Here is a 16626-nt window from a genome sequence, read left to right as displayed (position 1 = left end):
ATAAAGTTATGAAGATTAAAAAATAAAGAAACTTTATCAACCAATTCTAATAAAAGTTGCTTTGCTGTCCTTCACTCTTTATTCAAAAACCTCCTTTGTAGAACCAATCTCTGAAATTGAAAAAGAATATTTCTCTGATGTGCATTTTAATTCATTATTTGAATAAAACAACATTATACTTTGCCCCAGGCATGTAATCTGTCATTAGCATAAAATTGATTTAAAATATATCCATGCAGAACGTGAACACTAGTGTTCAGCGAATTGTATGTATGGCTTTTTTGAGTTACATTTATTAGAAACAGGTTTCTTTTGCCTTGTCAATATTCTTGAAATATCATCTTCATTGTTAAATCAAAATAATCCTAGAAGAATTAACAGGTAAGTTAAATCTGAAAGTAAATATTCCTTAAAACATCTTCTTAAGCAATATTCAGTATCTTTTAGTCTTTAAACAAAAGCCAAAGTAATCATTAAGGTAGTTTTTTTCAAAGTATAGCACCAATACCAAAAGTATTATTGACTTTTTTTGTTCAAGTTTCCAAAGCTTTTAATAAAATGTACAAAACCTCAAGACAAATATTCAATAGCAGTAAAAGTTACATAAATTTGGTAGGTAGGAATTATAGTTTCTGAATGTGCAATCTATAGCATTAATAGAGGAATTTTTGTTGTAACGTTAAACCTTAACATAAATATTAAAAGCATTTTGGGGCTGACCCCGTGGCCTAGTGGTTAAGTTCAGTGTGCTCTACTTTGGCGGCCTGGGTTTGGTTTCCAGATGAGGGCCTACACCACTCATCGGCAGCCACGTGGTGGTAGTGACCCACAAACCAAATAGAGGAAGATTGGCACAGATGTTAGCTCAGGGCAAATCTTTCTCAGGAAAACATAAATAAATAAAAGCATTTTGAATAGGATGGTACTTTAGTTTTTTTAACTAGCATTATCATGGTATATCATTCTCTGCCCTTTGATTCTTAACTCATCTATGTCTTCATATGTAAAATGGGCTTCTTGCTTACAACATACAATTGGGTCCTGTTTTACCTATTCATTTAGCATCTGTTTTTTAGTTGGTGTGTTTAGAGCATTCCTATTTGCAGAGGTTATTAATATAGATTAATACCGATCATATTTGTATCTGTTTCTATTCACTGCATTTTTTGTTGCTTCTCCCTCTCCCCTTTTTTCTATCTTCTCCTATTTTAACTATTTGATATTATCCCATTTCTCTCTTACTTTAGCATATCATTTATATGTCTTTTTAAAAATATTTAGTGGTTGCCTTAGCGTTTACATTGTATATCTCAAACAACCGAACTTCACTGTTGAATACCTCCACACCGCCTCTGAGGTAGAGCAAGAACCTTATAAGAGAGTCTTCCCCCTCTCGCTCCCATCCTTTGCGGCCTTGCTTTCCTGCATTTCATGCCTCTGTATGTGGTAATCGCCCAATACGTGCGTATCATTATTATTTTAACAAAGAGTTATCTTTTAGAACATTTAAACGTAAGAGAAATGAAATATTTATTTCATTTTTATTTATTCCTCCTCTGGTGCTCTTCCTTTAGTCAGATCCAGCGCCGGATCAATGGAATTTTCCTTGTCCCTGAAGAACTCCTTTTAACATATCTTGCAGGGCAGGTCTGCTGGTGATGAATTCCTTCAGCTTTCATTCATATGTGGGGAAGCCTTTATTTCTCTTTCACTTCTGAAGGATAATTCTAGAGATAGAATTCAAGTTTGTTTTTTCTCTTTCAACACATTTTCTCCCCTCATTGCTTGCATAGTTTGTGTGAGAATTCCACTGTAATTCTTACCCTGTTCCCCCTGTAAGTAAGGTGTCACATCTCCTCCCCTGGCTTCTTTTAAGATTCTCTCTTTATATTTGGTTTTCTCGAGTTTGAATATAGTATGGCTAGGTTTGGATCTTTTTGATATTCCTCCTGTTTGATATTCTCCGATCTTCCTTGATAGATGATTTGCTGTCTGTTGTTAATTTTGGAAAGCTTTTGGGCATTATTTCTTTAAATATCTCTTCTGCTCCATCTCTCTTTATACTTCTTCTTGTATTCCACTTATGTGTATGTTTGCGTCTTTTGCTATTTTTAAGCCATTATGGATGTTATTTTTTCTTTTGTTGCTGTTTTTTTTTTTTTTAAATCATTCTTTTTTTTTTTTCTCTGCACTTCAGTCTGTAACGTTTTTGTTGATCTTTCTTACTCTTTACTAATTCTTTTTGGCCATGTTGAGTTTACCAAGAGCCCATTAAAGACATTTTTCATTTCTATTACTGTTTATTTGATTTCTACCATTGCCTTTAAAAAAATTAATTGTGTGAGCACTGCCTTTGCATCGCTTCATAGCTTTCCCTCTTTCTGTTTACCTCACCCACCTCTTCTTGCACAGCCTTCTCTCTCCATTAGTGCCTTACCATATTAATTGGAGTATTTTTAATTCCTGGTTTCACAATTCCAATAGCTATTTCATATCCAAATGTGTTCCGATGCTTGTTTTTTCTGTTCAGACTGTATTTTGCTTTGCCTTTTGGCATGCTTCTTAATTTTGGGTTGAAAACTGGACAAGTTGTATCAGGTAATAGAACTGAGGTACATAAGTCATTGGTAAAAATTTATGCTAATTTGGCTAGTGCTTTTGTTGTTTAATGGTTAACATGTCTAATCGTTCTTTCAGCTTTGGGTACAAGAAGCTTCAACTTATTCCTCTAGTGTGTTTTGCTTTTGTCTCCTTTCTGATTCGGGGGTTCCCCTATACACTGCTCCTGAGGAGAGTCGCATCTTGTAACTCTTTCAGCCATAATCCCTGTCATTAAACCTGAGTCCTGTTGGAGTGGTGGTGTGGTGTTGGTCAGTAGGAGCATCCTGTAAACTTCAAGTTAAGTACCCATCTCTGAACAGCCCTGTGTCTCAGGGCGGTGGCTCTCATAAGTGTTTCTGCCCCTTCTCCAGTGGTTTAGATTTTTCTCCTCATGTCCTCCTCCTTTCTCTAACTGTAGCATTCCCAATCTATTTCTTCAAAGTCCTGTCTCCTGAGGAGACTGTCGTTGTTGTTTTGTTTTTTTACCTCCAGGAAGACGGGAGAGTCTGTAACTAGGAGAAATTCTCTTCCTCCAGTTGGGATATGGTTGCAGAGTGGCACTCCGGTGAGGTTCTTTCCTTGGAGTACAGGTCTCCGTCATTGTTAAGGCTCAGCTCATTCTCACGATGGTTACTTTTCCCTTCCCTTTCCAGTGCCACGAGGAGATCTTTCCCAAATCCTCACTATATGAATCTGGTGGGATTCTCAGAGGAAAAATTCACAGAAGAGTGGAGTCCCCCTAAAATAGGACACAACCCCCCTGCGAGACTGAGACCTCCAGCAGTTTCTCATACTTACCTTGTACCCTCCCCTGAATAATCTCTAGTGCCCCCAAATCAACCTCTTGTTGGCACCAGATGAGTTCTAGTAAATGTTGGAAATATTTATCCATAAAAGTACTCATCATAGAACAGACATATTGGTTATTATCTCAAATCAACATTGATGGGAGACTTTAAAAAGACAGCTGAGGTTATTTTTGTGTCAAGGATCACCTGTTAACAACTTAATCCTGGAAAAAAGGTAAATGTGGGACATGACCAGGAAGCAAGTCCACAAGAACTGTTTGAGGATCTTGACACTGATTTTATCCAATTTCCCCTCTCCATAGGATTTGAATATGTTTTAGTCATTTTACGTCTATTTTCAGAATAGGTTGAAGAATTATTTTGCTAAAAAGTTGAAACCCTAAAGGTCGTTAAAATACTGCTTGATTTTACATTGCAACTGGGGACATTTGAACATTTATATTATGTGATCAAGGCACACACTTTACGGAAACCATTATAAAAGAACTCTGCAACATGTTACCCTTACTTGAAAACCACACTGTCATCACCCACAATCTTCTGGAAAGGTTGAAAGACCCAATGACATCCTTAAATTAAAGTTAGAAAAACTTTCAGAAACCCTTGAATTTCTTTGGCCAAAGATGCTCCAGTTAGCACTAATGACCATACAGTCCACTCACTCACAGACACAAACATCATCCTCTGTGAATTGGCGACTGAAATGTCTCTGCATTTAGAGATTTTTATCTTTTATGCTAGACTGTGGGCTGCTACATACAGACGTGGCAAATTATTGAAAGGAACTCATGAACTATACCCTATCCTCTCATCAGCAAGTTAAGATTGCCTTCTTTGTTCACGATCTTGAACAAGGACATTTGTCCTTGAACAAGGACATTTCATTTATTGGAAGAGACATCAGAGAAAAACTGCCCTTAACCTTTCTTGGGGGCAACTTTGTCACATCCTTTTAACAACAGTGTAGCAAGTTTCAGGGAGTCAATCCTTGGGTTTACATTTCACAACTACAGAAGCAATTTAGAATTGCACACCACTGGAAGGATATTCCCACAGGGGACCTCAAAGTGAGGATTTTCAGCTATCCTAAAGAAGCAACTCATCTTCAAAAGTGTACAGCTGACCCAAGATGTTCAGAACAAGCAGATGATGCCAGATAGTGGAGAGCTTCCCCTCAAGACATCAAACCTAGACTAACATCTTAGTCCTGTTTTGTTTCTTCTTTTCTTGCTTATAATCATTCTTCTTCTCATTTTCTATAGACCCCAGGTTTTTGTGCATCTACAATGACCCTTTTTCTCCATTCTTATAATTTTTGGATCAAAGCATACACATTCTAACACAATTGTTAGATTATCCCAAACATAGTTACTGCCCTCAATTTTACCAGATCCCCATGATAAACATTTCTGGCCAATTCTGCTCTCATTAAATGATTACAGCTGGACAGTGTTTCCCTGGCAACTATATGGACAAATGACCATAAATAAATAACCTGTGACTTTTCTAGTGCCACTCCCTCCAGGACAAAGAAAAGAATCATTACAAATCTAGTGATCAGATCATAGGCAATTGTAAATTTGAATTCAACAATGTTATTAGGGCAATAAGCCAAGCGTTTGCCACCTTAACGGGACTAATAGAGACCCAAATATGTAACAAAGCTAATCGAAGTCTTTGCTTCTGACTGCGTTGTGAACAGCTCCTTTCTTTCTGCCTCTCTAAGTTCCCCCAGTAAGCACTACTTCATTTGTAGCCAAGTTCCTGGCCTCAGACAAGTACCTCATGAAATTTAGGAATAATATTTGAGGACTTGTCTGTACACAGAGACCGTAATTCTGTAGATAACCAAGTCTAGCAATTCTGACCCAGGCACAATATTCGGAACAAAGTCGCTCTTGATTATTCAAACATTCTACTCGTGCAAATTACCAATTCATATTTTAATATGAACAATCAGAATACTGTCCTCGTTGGTGCCAATCATACAAATAGAAAATACTGAAAGAAACTTATCAGTAACTGTGACAGAAGTTATTAAAGGTGTCACCTCTGCCCTAGATGGAATATAGGTCAGTCTGAACTCATTGACATGACTAATGACATGGACAATTGCATTGCACTTGATTTCTTGTTGGCAAATCATGATGACGTCTACGCCATTGCTGATACTTCTTGCTGAATTTGGATGAATGAAACAAGCAAAGTAGAACAGGCTAAAATTGCCTTAAGGAAGAAAATGCTTGGATGTCTAAGTTTGATCCTCATGGCCTGTGAGATGTGTCCTTTTGGCCTGGGTTGGGAAGTTTCGGTTCCTGGTTGCAAAGCGTCTTACACAGACTATTAATTATTGTTTTTGTTATAGCAGTCATTATGCTGTTTCATTGCATTCTATCCAGAATCTTAAATGCTTCTTTGCAGCTTCCCTCTTGTTAGATGATTACCATGACGACACAATAACAAAATGGCCAAGAAGAGCCTGTCATACAGTTGCATAAGGACACAATGTACAATCCTCAAGCAGTGAAGATCCGGATCTAGCCTTCCTCCAATTGGTAAACATTTTGCGAGTGACAGCATGATCGAAAAAGGGCCTGAGAGACTGAATACACATACAAACAATGGCTGGATCAGATATGACAATGGAAACTCTGACCCACAACCTCTGAAGGAACTAGTCCAGGAAGACAAACTACAACTTGTGCAGAAATTGACCCAGAATAGTATGGCTTCCTGGTTGTTTCGCACTTTCCAACTGAGGAGCAACTAGTGAAAGCCAAGTCAACATCAAGGGTTCCGGTTTGAGGAGGTTGGGGAGAAACAGCCTATACTTAATACAAAATGACTTTGCAGCAAGACTGAAGGAGAGAAGCCTCCTTCCTAATATATAACAATTAAAGCACAAGTAGCAGGAAGTAGATAACTTACAATTAATTTATTTTATTAAATAAATAGTTAACACATTGTTTCTTATTCATTTCAAATTGAATTCAGCTGTTGGTGCTACCTGCATTTAGAGCTGCGACTAAAGATTCTTAAACACATCTCAGCAATAATGCTCTTTCCAGTCTAGGTATTTTGTTTTGCTTTTGTTTTTGGCATGCTTTCTTTCCCACTTAAAGAAAATCAACTTCTTCAAGACACAAGTCATTTGGCTTTAAGAGTCAGCCCCTGCTTTCTCCTCCAGCTGGGCAAAAGGCAAATTCCTTCATGGTAAGGTCTTCTTCTTCCCTTTAATGAAAGGTTTTCATTGTTTGGTCTGTGAAGATAAATGTTTGCTTGCCTCTGTTCCAGTTGCCAGGATAGAGGTCAAGGGCTAGTAAGTGGCCTTCTTCATGAGGCTGTCCTGTCTGTATCATTGTCCATATCCAGCAAAATGCAGATGGGCAATCTTTGCTTGCTGAGTATGAGTGCATTTCAAGGAAAGATGCTGCCAAGTGCTTCTAAAAACCTAGAATTGTCACCAACTATTGTAATTTCAGTTCTTACTAAATATGGAAGATCATATATCCATTACTATTTGGAAAGCTGTCAGTGCTGTGTTGGTGATGTTGCCAACCCCAGCTGAGTGGGCATCAGTAGGATGAGGGGGTGGGGCACACCGTATCAGTGTCTTGGCTTTGGTACTGGTCTTAGTCTTAGTAAAGTTCCACTATGTAGCTGCACAGATTCAAGGATACTCGTAGCTTGGGTCTAAGAAGCTCGAAGTCCATGATTGTCCTCTTTGGGTAGGATATGGGGGGCACTGGACTTTGGGGAAAAGTGTGAGAAGGCTGTTTAAGTCCATGCTCCCTGGGCAATGCCAAGGGGTTGGAGGGCCCTGACTACCCAATTTGGTATGTATTGGAGTCTGGCCTAGGTTGGGGCTGTGTCCATGGGTGATTGTGAGCTTGGATAGGAAACAGGCTGCTGGAGAACCTGCAGCGTGCAGAGGGCTGGGAGGCAGCAGAGGGCTGGCCTAGAGCCAATCCTCTCCTGAATGCAAGGGGAGGACTTCTAGTGCATGTTTTTGGTGAGAAACTGCTGCTAAGATATTCTCAAACATCTCTGGTCCCCACCATAACTAGAAGGGGATTTTCTTGGTTTCAGGGTGACTAGAACATATTTTTAACAGCTCAGGGCAAAGTGTGGATGCTAAGACCAGAGAAATTTTGTGCTGGGCTAACAGAAAGAGGATGGGAGCCGCCAGCTACCTGAGCCTGATTTTGACCAATAGTCATCTGACTCGGCTGTCTCTCTGGTGTGGGTACAGCTATAGATACAAGTCCCTGGGTTTCAGAGGACTGCCATAGTCCAAGCTCGGCCACTGCTCCAGTGTGTCCATGGAGTTAGGGAAGGTCCTATCCATTGCACCGCTTTCAGCCCTAGAGCTGTGGGAGGGTGTTCTGGCCCAATGAAGCCAAGGTGATGTGACCCACTGTGGGTGGTAGTGGTGCCTGGAAAGCAGGGTCATGTGTTTGCTTTGAGTGCCACCCTAGAAAGCCATTAACTTCACATCTAAAGTGCTCCTTCTTAACCAACTCCCCTTCCATCACTGCCATGTTGGTTCACTCCTTCTCCATGGTCTCCGAGTTAGTCATTTCCAGTGTGGGATGAGAGACTGTAATTTGGACGGCAGAGGTACAAATGCTTCTGAGACATTAAATTTCACCTTTTAGAGAAGAACCACTTGGCCTGCTCAATGATCAGTTCAATCACTACAACCATGTGAATGGATGTGGTTACAACCATTTCAGCAAGCATTCCTTCATTTGGAGCCCATACGTTAGGCGCTAAAATGATTGCAGTGCTGCTGGGAACATTTTATTAATGCTGCTGCTACAAGCAAGCTCCACAAGGGACTTGATTAAATACCTAATTAAGAGAATTTTGTGGTGGCAACTTCTGACATGTTCTCCACAAACCTTGAAGTTTTTTTCTTAATCCTGCACACTTGCAACTTGTGTCCATTATTCTTACCGATTAAAAGATATGAAAATTTCAGGCGATTCTCGTTAAAGTGACTGCTACAGCATGGCGGTCTGATGAGAACTCGTCCAGGTGAGAAGCAGAACAGTAGAAAGCAGCTCTCAACTTCTTTACCTTGGAGGCCCCAACCCCAAATAAAAAATGCCCTTCTCCTTCATGTTAGTCTCCACGAGCAGCAACGGACACAGGCTCAACCAGAACTCACTCATTCTTTCAGAGCGGTCCCACGAGCTGGTGCTCTACTCACCCACCTTTGTCAACCACATGTGAGGGAGGGCCCTTCCTGAGACCGCTGATGCTCTTCCGTGGTAATCTGCGTGGCCTCTAATAATGAGACAAAGTTTGAGGCACTGTTCTTCTTTGGCTGTGCAGTTGCACATGTCTGCTTCTAATTGATCCTGGCACTGTTCTACTTTATTTCCTACTTCAGCTGTCTCCTTCTTTAAGGTATGTATTTTTGATGGAAGCCCCTGAAAGTTGACTTCTGAAGATTTGTGAGCTTAGTTCCACCCGGCTCTAAGCAAATTCCAGTCTAACACCCATCTAAAGAGCTGTTTTCTCCGTTTCTGGATGATAAGGTATCTCTACCTCTGCTATGCTCTACAGAAAGTCCACAACCTCTTTCTCAACAAAAGACTTCATGCTGAGAAAATTCTAGAACCAGTTGATTTTCAGCATCTCCACGTGTCCAGCATCTTCCCCAAGAGGAAGTCTTCTAGCTGAGCTGATGCTTCCTGCATGTTCTGAGTAAGAGTTGTCAAAGAATGTTTCCTCTCCTCTGCTGACGTCGGTGCTGTGCTGGCCCTGGAAGCACACCATCAGGCGCTCGTGGGAATGATGGCACGTTGACTGCACCCTGTCTATGTGCAGGTTGAGCTGCAACATCTTCATGGAGGACTTCTGTTTTCTCAGATCTACCCATGGTTTGCTTGGCCAGCTGCCTAGTGTGGTTGAACTTCATCACTGCAGCAGAGGCAGCCTGCCCTTAGGGGCTGGGACCCCACAGGGAACGGCGGCAGCAGTGGCTCCCCAGGCCAGCCTTTGGCCATGTCATGTGCCACTTCCAGTAACACATCCCTACTTCCTTTTTATGTTTCTGTTTCTGCCATCTTAGCTCAAGTTGACCTCTGGTAGGATCTCCAAGTTGAATTTGGCTAAATCATCACATCAGCTGCATGGAATTCATGGAAGATGGTCCTTCTATCAGGTGAAATGTGGAAGTATGGAAACCTATGGAATGTATATGATATTACTTTAGTCTGAAATTGATTGCATAATTCAAATATAAACATTTGTTATTCATAGAGTTTGAATCTTTGTAGGAGAAAATCTTTTTATGATGTATATTGTTCTTTCCTGTAAGAAATAATTGTAGTCACTTAATTGCCATTTCTGGATGAAAATTTTAATTTGAAGTAGGTTATTGCCGAAGTGTGACCTTGAAAGCAACTTGTCTCTTTAGCAAAGGAAATGGTGAGATATGTGCTACTAAAATACAAATTTACTCTCTCTTCTTTTAAAGCCCCTTCTCAAAACCTTCCCATACAGACTCTCAATATACGGTATAAAAGTAAAAAGTCAATCTTAAAGTGGAAGTTAAGGGACTTTGTGTCTGAAATATAACTAATTTCTATGCAGTCTATCCAATACTAACCAAACAGTTTTCAGTTAATACTGTCTCTAGTAATTACTCTATTGTTGCCACCAATGCCATTACTTTATGCATAAAACAAAGAGAACTTATGAAGGTTAGTTTCAGTCCTTATGTGACACAGAATTTGAATGGTCGTATGCAGTGGAGTAGTAAATATGCTTTAGACAAACTGAATTGGTATAGAAGGCAATGATATGGATGCAAATCTGGGAAAAGATTTAGAGTCTGTTGCTATTTTGCAAGTTCAGCATTGCTGAGTAATGAAGGTTACTGGAGGATAATTTATCAGTCAGTCCTTCAAGAATGAGGAATGGACAGTTAAATTGACAAAGTCTGCATAAAAAAGAATAAATTACTAATTCACACACCAAAACGGAGAGGGATCTCGGGAAATATTTTCTAGGCAGCATTTTCACTGGTTCTCTTACAGTCATGCTAATTGTTGATTCACATACCACATACCAATAGTATAGATTTTTATCAAAAATCACATTAATTTCATTATTTGTCATTTTTAACCTACACATCTGACAGAGTTTTATAGAGTATTTCCTTTCTATTAAATGTCTTTCCTGAACAAATTTTGGCATCACTTTTCACATAGTCAAATCAGCTCGAAAGTTTGTCATTTTTTTTCAAATCACAGGCAACTTTGGTGGATTTTATCAAAGATAAGATGAACAACTACATCCTTACATCAATTTTTCAGAGGAAAAAAACATATTACAGTTGTGTAAACAATGTTTTGTTTGTCAAAAAGTATAAATAAATTGGTTTTCTATGAAGAAACGCGATAGTCCTCCTTAATAAAAAAATGCTATTGTTTGAGGACAAAGTACAGCCACTGGTTTTTGATTTTGATCCTATCTCTAATAGGAGATGCATGAGGAAAACTTCAAAGGCATGAGGAGATAGTCAAGTCTGCTTAACTCTATAAATCAAACAGAATCCTGTAGCTGCCTCTCATCACAGTGGGCCACTATCGAGTGTCTCAACTCAGCTCTGCTTTCGTGTGCTGTGAGCACCTTAGACACACATTCCATGACACGTTGTTACGATTATTGTAATGTAAAAACATTTATAATATATGCTCATCTTACATTGCTATTTTCTTTGTTATTAAGTCTCACAATGCTTTTCAAAGTTTAAAAACAAAAATCCTTGTTTGTGTTCTTTCTTGTGAATTCACTGAACTACACAATTGCCTGGCTCTTAGCTGCTGGCTAACTTGCACTGAAAGTGGACCTCTTTCCACGAAAGTGCAGAACCTCAGTGTACAAACAGTGTGCACAAGACTTACTCAACTTTCGCTTCCTTGTTTTCATTCAAATGATTTCAACTTGAAATATTGTGTACAATAAATCATCTATTTGGAATGAGGCAAGGATAAATGATAAAATAGAGTAAAAAACACTAGATTGATAGGGCAAACAGTTTATGTAACGGTAGAGAAAAGTTACAGGCACTGCTTAAGTAGATTTCATTGGAGACTCACGTTTTACGTTGATGTTTTAAAATGTCAGTTGTTTTGACCTTTACACATCTTGTGTGGAAGGTAGCTTGGGTCTTGCTGCTACTTTCCCACTATGGCAATATATTTTATTTTTAATTAGTTATTTATTCCTTCTCTTGGGTTCAGTAGTTTTTTATTAGTCTACCATGGGCATTAAACACAACTACGTTTCCAGAATATATGAAAACTTCCCACAAATCAATGAGTAAATCATACAATTGGCAAAGTAATTTAATAAAGACTTCATAAAGGAAGTTATACATTTTGCCAATAAGTCTATAAGTTATAGACTTATAGAAGCAGTCAGCATTATTACTTACTAGGGGAATGCAGATTCAAATATAGCGCTGTTGGGTGAGGAGTCCATGTTCTAGTCAAAAACCCATGTGTGATTGTTCAGGCCTGGCCATAGGCAGTTAGAAAGGCTTTACCTGGCAGGCCTCTTGGGGGAGCTGCCCGCCCTACATCAGACTTGGGGAACAGCCAGTCCACCCCCGTTTCTGGAGAGCTTTTCTGTCAAGGACTCAGCCTCTCTGGCTGGCCACGCTCTTATGCATATCTGCATTTCTAACCCACCTACATTCCAAAGATTACATAGATCGATAGGGTCATGAAAAGGATTGTGCCTTATTTCAGGTGGCATATTAGGTTTAATTCACCTAAAGAAAATTGACTTTACTACTATTTTCGGTAAAACATTGATTCATTCAACAGGTACTTGTCAGATACCTCCTGTCGCCCTGCACCATGTAATGCTGGGTCACCGGGATGACTAGGATCTGTCTTCCTGGAGCTTATGGTCTCCTGAAGAAGACAGTCATTAAAAGGATGCATCAAATGTGCTGAGTTTTATGACAAAAAAAGCAAACTGATTTATTTTCAAGAATATTTTTTAAGAAAAATATAAATGCCTCTTGAATGATTCTCTATTTTTGAATGAATAATTGAGAGTTCATAGAATAATAAAAAAATTTCTTTCGTGCTGTTGTCTTATAATAGTCTGTATTATCTTCTTTAAATGATAGATCCCAAATGTAATGCGATTATTAATCATTATAATTTTGTAACAATTATAGAAAATATTTTAATATTTACTTATTACATAGCTGACACTGTTTAACTACTTTATATGGATGAACTCTATCTTTCTCAAAAATCGTTTGGTGAGGGGCCAGCCTGGTGGAATAGTGGTTAAGTTCACGCGCTCCGCTTTGGTGGCCTGGGGTTTGCAGGTTCTGATCCCGGGCATGGACTTACACACCGCTCATCAAGCCATGCTGTGGCGGCATCCCACATGCAAAATAGGGGAAGATTGGCACAGATGTTAGCTCAGGGCCAATCTTCCTTAAGCAAAACAAGGGAGATTGACAACAGATGTTAGCCCAGGGCCAATCTACCTCACCAAAAAAAAAAATCATTCTGTGAGACAGGTGCTAATCCTGGCCCCATTGCAGCAACTCTCATTTCTATCTATAAGCTACCAGAATTTCCAAGCTTGATACTTGAGTGTTGACTCAATAATGTGATAATAATTAAAGTTATGCAATTTTAATAAATTATTTTAGGCAGATACAAAGAGATTTTGAGAAATGATTATTTGACCGATTCTTCAAGGAATTTCAGTATTATCACATTAATTAGATTGTGAAAGAACAAAGGCAGAAACTTCGCTATGGTGAATGTTGTGACTCTTCATTGTCATTTTTATTTTGTTAAAGAGAAAAACGCGTCTTAGGAATCCAATTTTTAGAGGAATTGCCCTTTTTCTACCCTTGGTTATCAGGATGAGGTACTTTCTCTAAGAAAAATTGTGACATCTTTTAGCTTCTTTGTTCATTCCACAGGAGAATGATATACCTAGTCGTTAAATCTGGAAAAAATCACTGGACTTAATCTACAGAGCCTCTTCTTCATCGTCACAACTTCTTGTCCAGAACTGGGAGACCCGCCCTAAATCCTACTGCCCAAGGTCAGCTGGGTAAGTTAGCTCGTTTCTGGAGCTCGATGATAGAATTACTACTTCATCTAACCTAAGATTTAGTATGAATAACGTTGGCTATGTTGATCTCACTCTACCACTTGTTTGTATTGTTTTTAATTTTTTCAGATCCCATGTAAAAGAGAAGCTATCCACTGGATCTCATTGAAGAACCTAATATACACATTATTTTTACACAATTTTCTCCTTGAAATCCATTTACTAAATAAAATATGATTAAATTGTTTATAATATTGTACCTCTGATGCAGTTGAAGCTAATAAATTACTGAGATTATCTTATTGGTATAGACCAATGTGCATTGCTATCATATTTGTTTACATATAAGAATGATGGATTCAGTTGATTTTATATGAGAAGTTGAAGGGTAAATGAATTACAAAATTTAAACCTTTAACTCCGGCCTTCATGTTTGAATGGACAGTAAATTAACAGCCAAGTTCTCAAATTTAAGCGTTTGAATTCAGCCATGAACACAAAAAAGCTGGGTAAATCCAGATACCTTACAAATTACAATAATGATTTGAAGCCTCCATGAGTAAGCTAGGGAGATAAATTATTCAGTCTGACTTCCAAGGGAAACCTTTATAAATTAGATCCTGATTGAAGTTTTTTTCTTCTAAAATGGATTAAAAAGCAACTTTTATCAAAAATTCAATTAGCACTCCTACTTTATGATGCTATCCTAATGTCATTTATGAAATCTTCTTTGGGAATATTCTCATCTTAAGGTAGATCAAATTATTTCTTAATATGCAGATCTCAATTAAGATTTATTAGAAATTTCTTGTGATGAGACAAATTAAGGGTTTGTTGATATAAGTAAATGATTTATATATTGATTTACTTTGCACTGCACATCGTTGCTTTTAGCAGTAGGGGATGCTTATTTAAGGAGCTAAATTGCTCCGCAGGGTGTAGATGGAGCCAGGCGATGAACGGCTCCAATCAAGCCACCCACATTCTGGTGGCATGTCTGTGACTGTAGCATTATGGATGCCATTACCCCAAATGTGATGCTAATTGTAATCTCTGTTCTGAATCCAGGAGAATTTAAATGACTTTAGACTGGTAAAGGCTTATAGCAATGTTGAATCTCTATAATTTAACCACAGCAAGGCATCTCTTTATTCACATTAAAAGAGAATCACAAGACAGCTGACTATACTATATACATATGCACACACACGAGCACAGACAGTTGACTTGGGGTTTAGACATATTTCTTGCTAACTCTGGGAGAATTGAGGCTCAGGTCCTTTTGAAGGAAGACTGAGGATATTCCTGACTCTGAGGAGAGCATCCAGGCATAGGAGACTGAGCCCAGTGTGAGCCCTTACTCATTATTGGAAGTGCTGATTTGTCATAGAGCATATTGTCTGCCGTACCAGTCCTTGCCAGGGTCAGGACCTAGGGAGTCCGTGTGGGCCCCGGGACAAGAGAGTCCTATAAGAAAGTCCAGGAGAACTGGGGCACAGGTTGCCCTTCTTTGAGAATCCTCTAATGAAGCCCAAGCCGGAGGTAGCGGAGTGTCCCTCCCATCCTTTCACACGGGTCTTTAAAGGAAGGCCAGCAGCAGCCTGCATGAGGACTGGGCTGCATGGTGGAGCAGGAGAGTCACCGTGCAGAACCAGCGAAAGAGTGGAGGAGTCCTGTGGCCCTGTTGAGCAGAGACTGGCTGCACTGAGCTGCCCAGTGAAGAAGTGACTCTGGCTTTGTTTTTTGCTACCGCGCTGCAACCACACTTAGTAGCACAAGCTGTAAGAATAGCAGTTATCAGGGCCCATTCCCACGGGACACATACCCAAACACTTGTATAGTGCCCCCAACAAAGGCACAGGCATTCTTCAAGGGATTTCTTAGGGAGCTGAGATCCTGCTCACTGTGGGTGGGGCCTCAGCCAGCGAAAATTCCCCACCATTTCTGTCTAGTGAGGTAAGGTCAAAGGAACTTTGAGATACACATATGAACACTATGTAGTTTATTAATAATTAATGGAAATTAAGAAAATAAACCAGAAAATACACAAAACTTACTTTTATTTCTCCTAACTAGTACTATAATTTACGTATGACTTTATATATGTAAATTAATTATTTTGAGGTGTCAATAAAATCATGTTCCAATGTATCCCTTATGTATCTTCTCTTTCTCATTTCTCCTTCTTCTTTAGATATGTCCTCCTTCCTACTTACAGAGGCCACCTGCAGCAATATTAGCACACATGCAACGTGAACGACAACGGCACAGGCTTTCAAATGACATACATCTCTATCTGAATTCAAATTTCAGCACTTTGAATTATTATACTATTACCACATACACACTTTCCTGGCCAGCTCACATCCGTGACTTATTGCTGCAAGAGTATGATAATTATCACCACTTATTACCATTCGATATTCCCCTGACTTAATTAAATTTTCTATGTGTATTTTTAAAAATAATTAATTCACATGACGTTAGTGAGAATTAGATGAAATAACGTACATAGAGAGCTTTTAACAATGACTAGCATATATCAAGTGCTTGATGAATGTTAGTCTTACCCTTTATGCTCCTGAGAATTTGCTGTGGACTAGTTTTTTGGCTTTTTGCAATTAGAGTCAACCAAAATCCAAATATATATTTCAAACTTATTTCGCCTTCTGTAACTCATCTTTCCAGTTAGAGATTTACTAAGGAACTTTTAAGTTAAAAGCTCAAAGGCTCAGCATTAAACTTTTCCTCATTCAGTTCCCAATTTTGTCTTCTCTCTTACTGTCAATAAGTGAGCAATTTGTTTCTTTTGATTCCTGTGCCTCATCCCACAATCGCACTTTAGGGTTTCTGCTTTTCCTCCCGTGTCTTTGATTATTGTGATGACAATATCAATCACCTATTCATTGATGATGTCTCCATTTAAACTTTCATGCACTCCTGCAACAATCTAAATAAATTTAATAATATTATTTTCAACTCTGTTTCACAGAAGGGAAAACTGATGCACAGAAAGCCTAAGTAACTTGTTTCAGATTACCAGGCTGTATGCAGCCAAACCGGGTTGTTAATTTTAGATCTCTAGCTCCTTACTCTTAATCAC

The 16626-nt window shown here is 38.9% G+C and overlaps 1 long non-coding RNA gene and 2 pseudogenes across 4 annotated transcripts in view; all 3 read right to left on the bottom strand.

The window, feature by feature from the left end:
- LOC111769263 (uncharacterized) overlaps positions 1 to 16626 on the bottom strand; it is a 162474-nt gene that overhangs the window by 24645 nt on the left and 121203 nt on the right. The gene's annotated exons all lie outside the window — the stretch shown is intronic.
- LOC100629700 (rho GTPase-activating protein 17 pseudogene) lies at positions 6744 to 7758 on the bottom strand (annotated as a pseudogene).
- On the bottom strand, positions 7775 to 9339 carry LOC138915041 (rho GTPase-activating protein 17 pseudogene; annotated as a pseudogene).

This window comes from Equus caballus, chromosome 1 (assembly GCF_041296265.1).
Source record: "Equus caballus isolate H_3958 breed thoroughbred chromosome 1, TB-T2T, whole genome shotgun sequence".
NCBI classification, from domain to species: Eukaryota; Metazoa; Chordata; class Mammalia; order Perissodactyla; family Equidae; genus Equus; species Equus caballus.
Note: the sequence above shows the minus strand (reverse complement) of the source record. Positions and strands in the feature narration are given on the sequence as shown.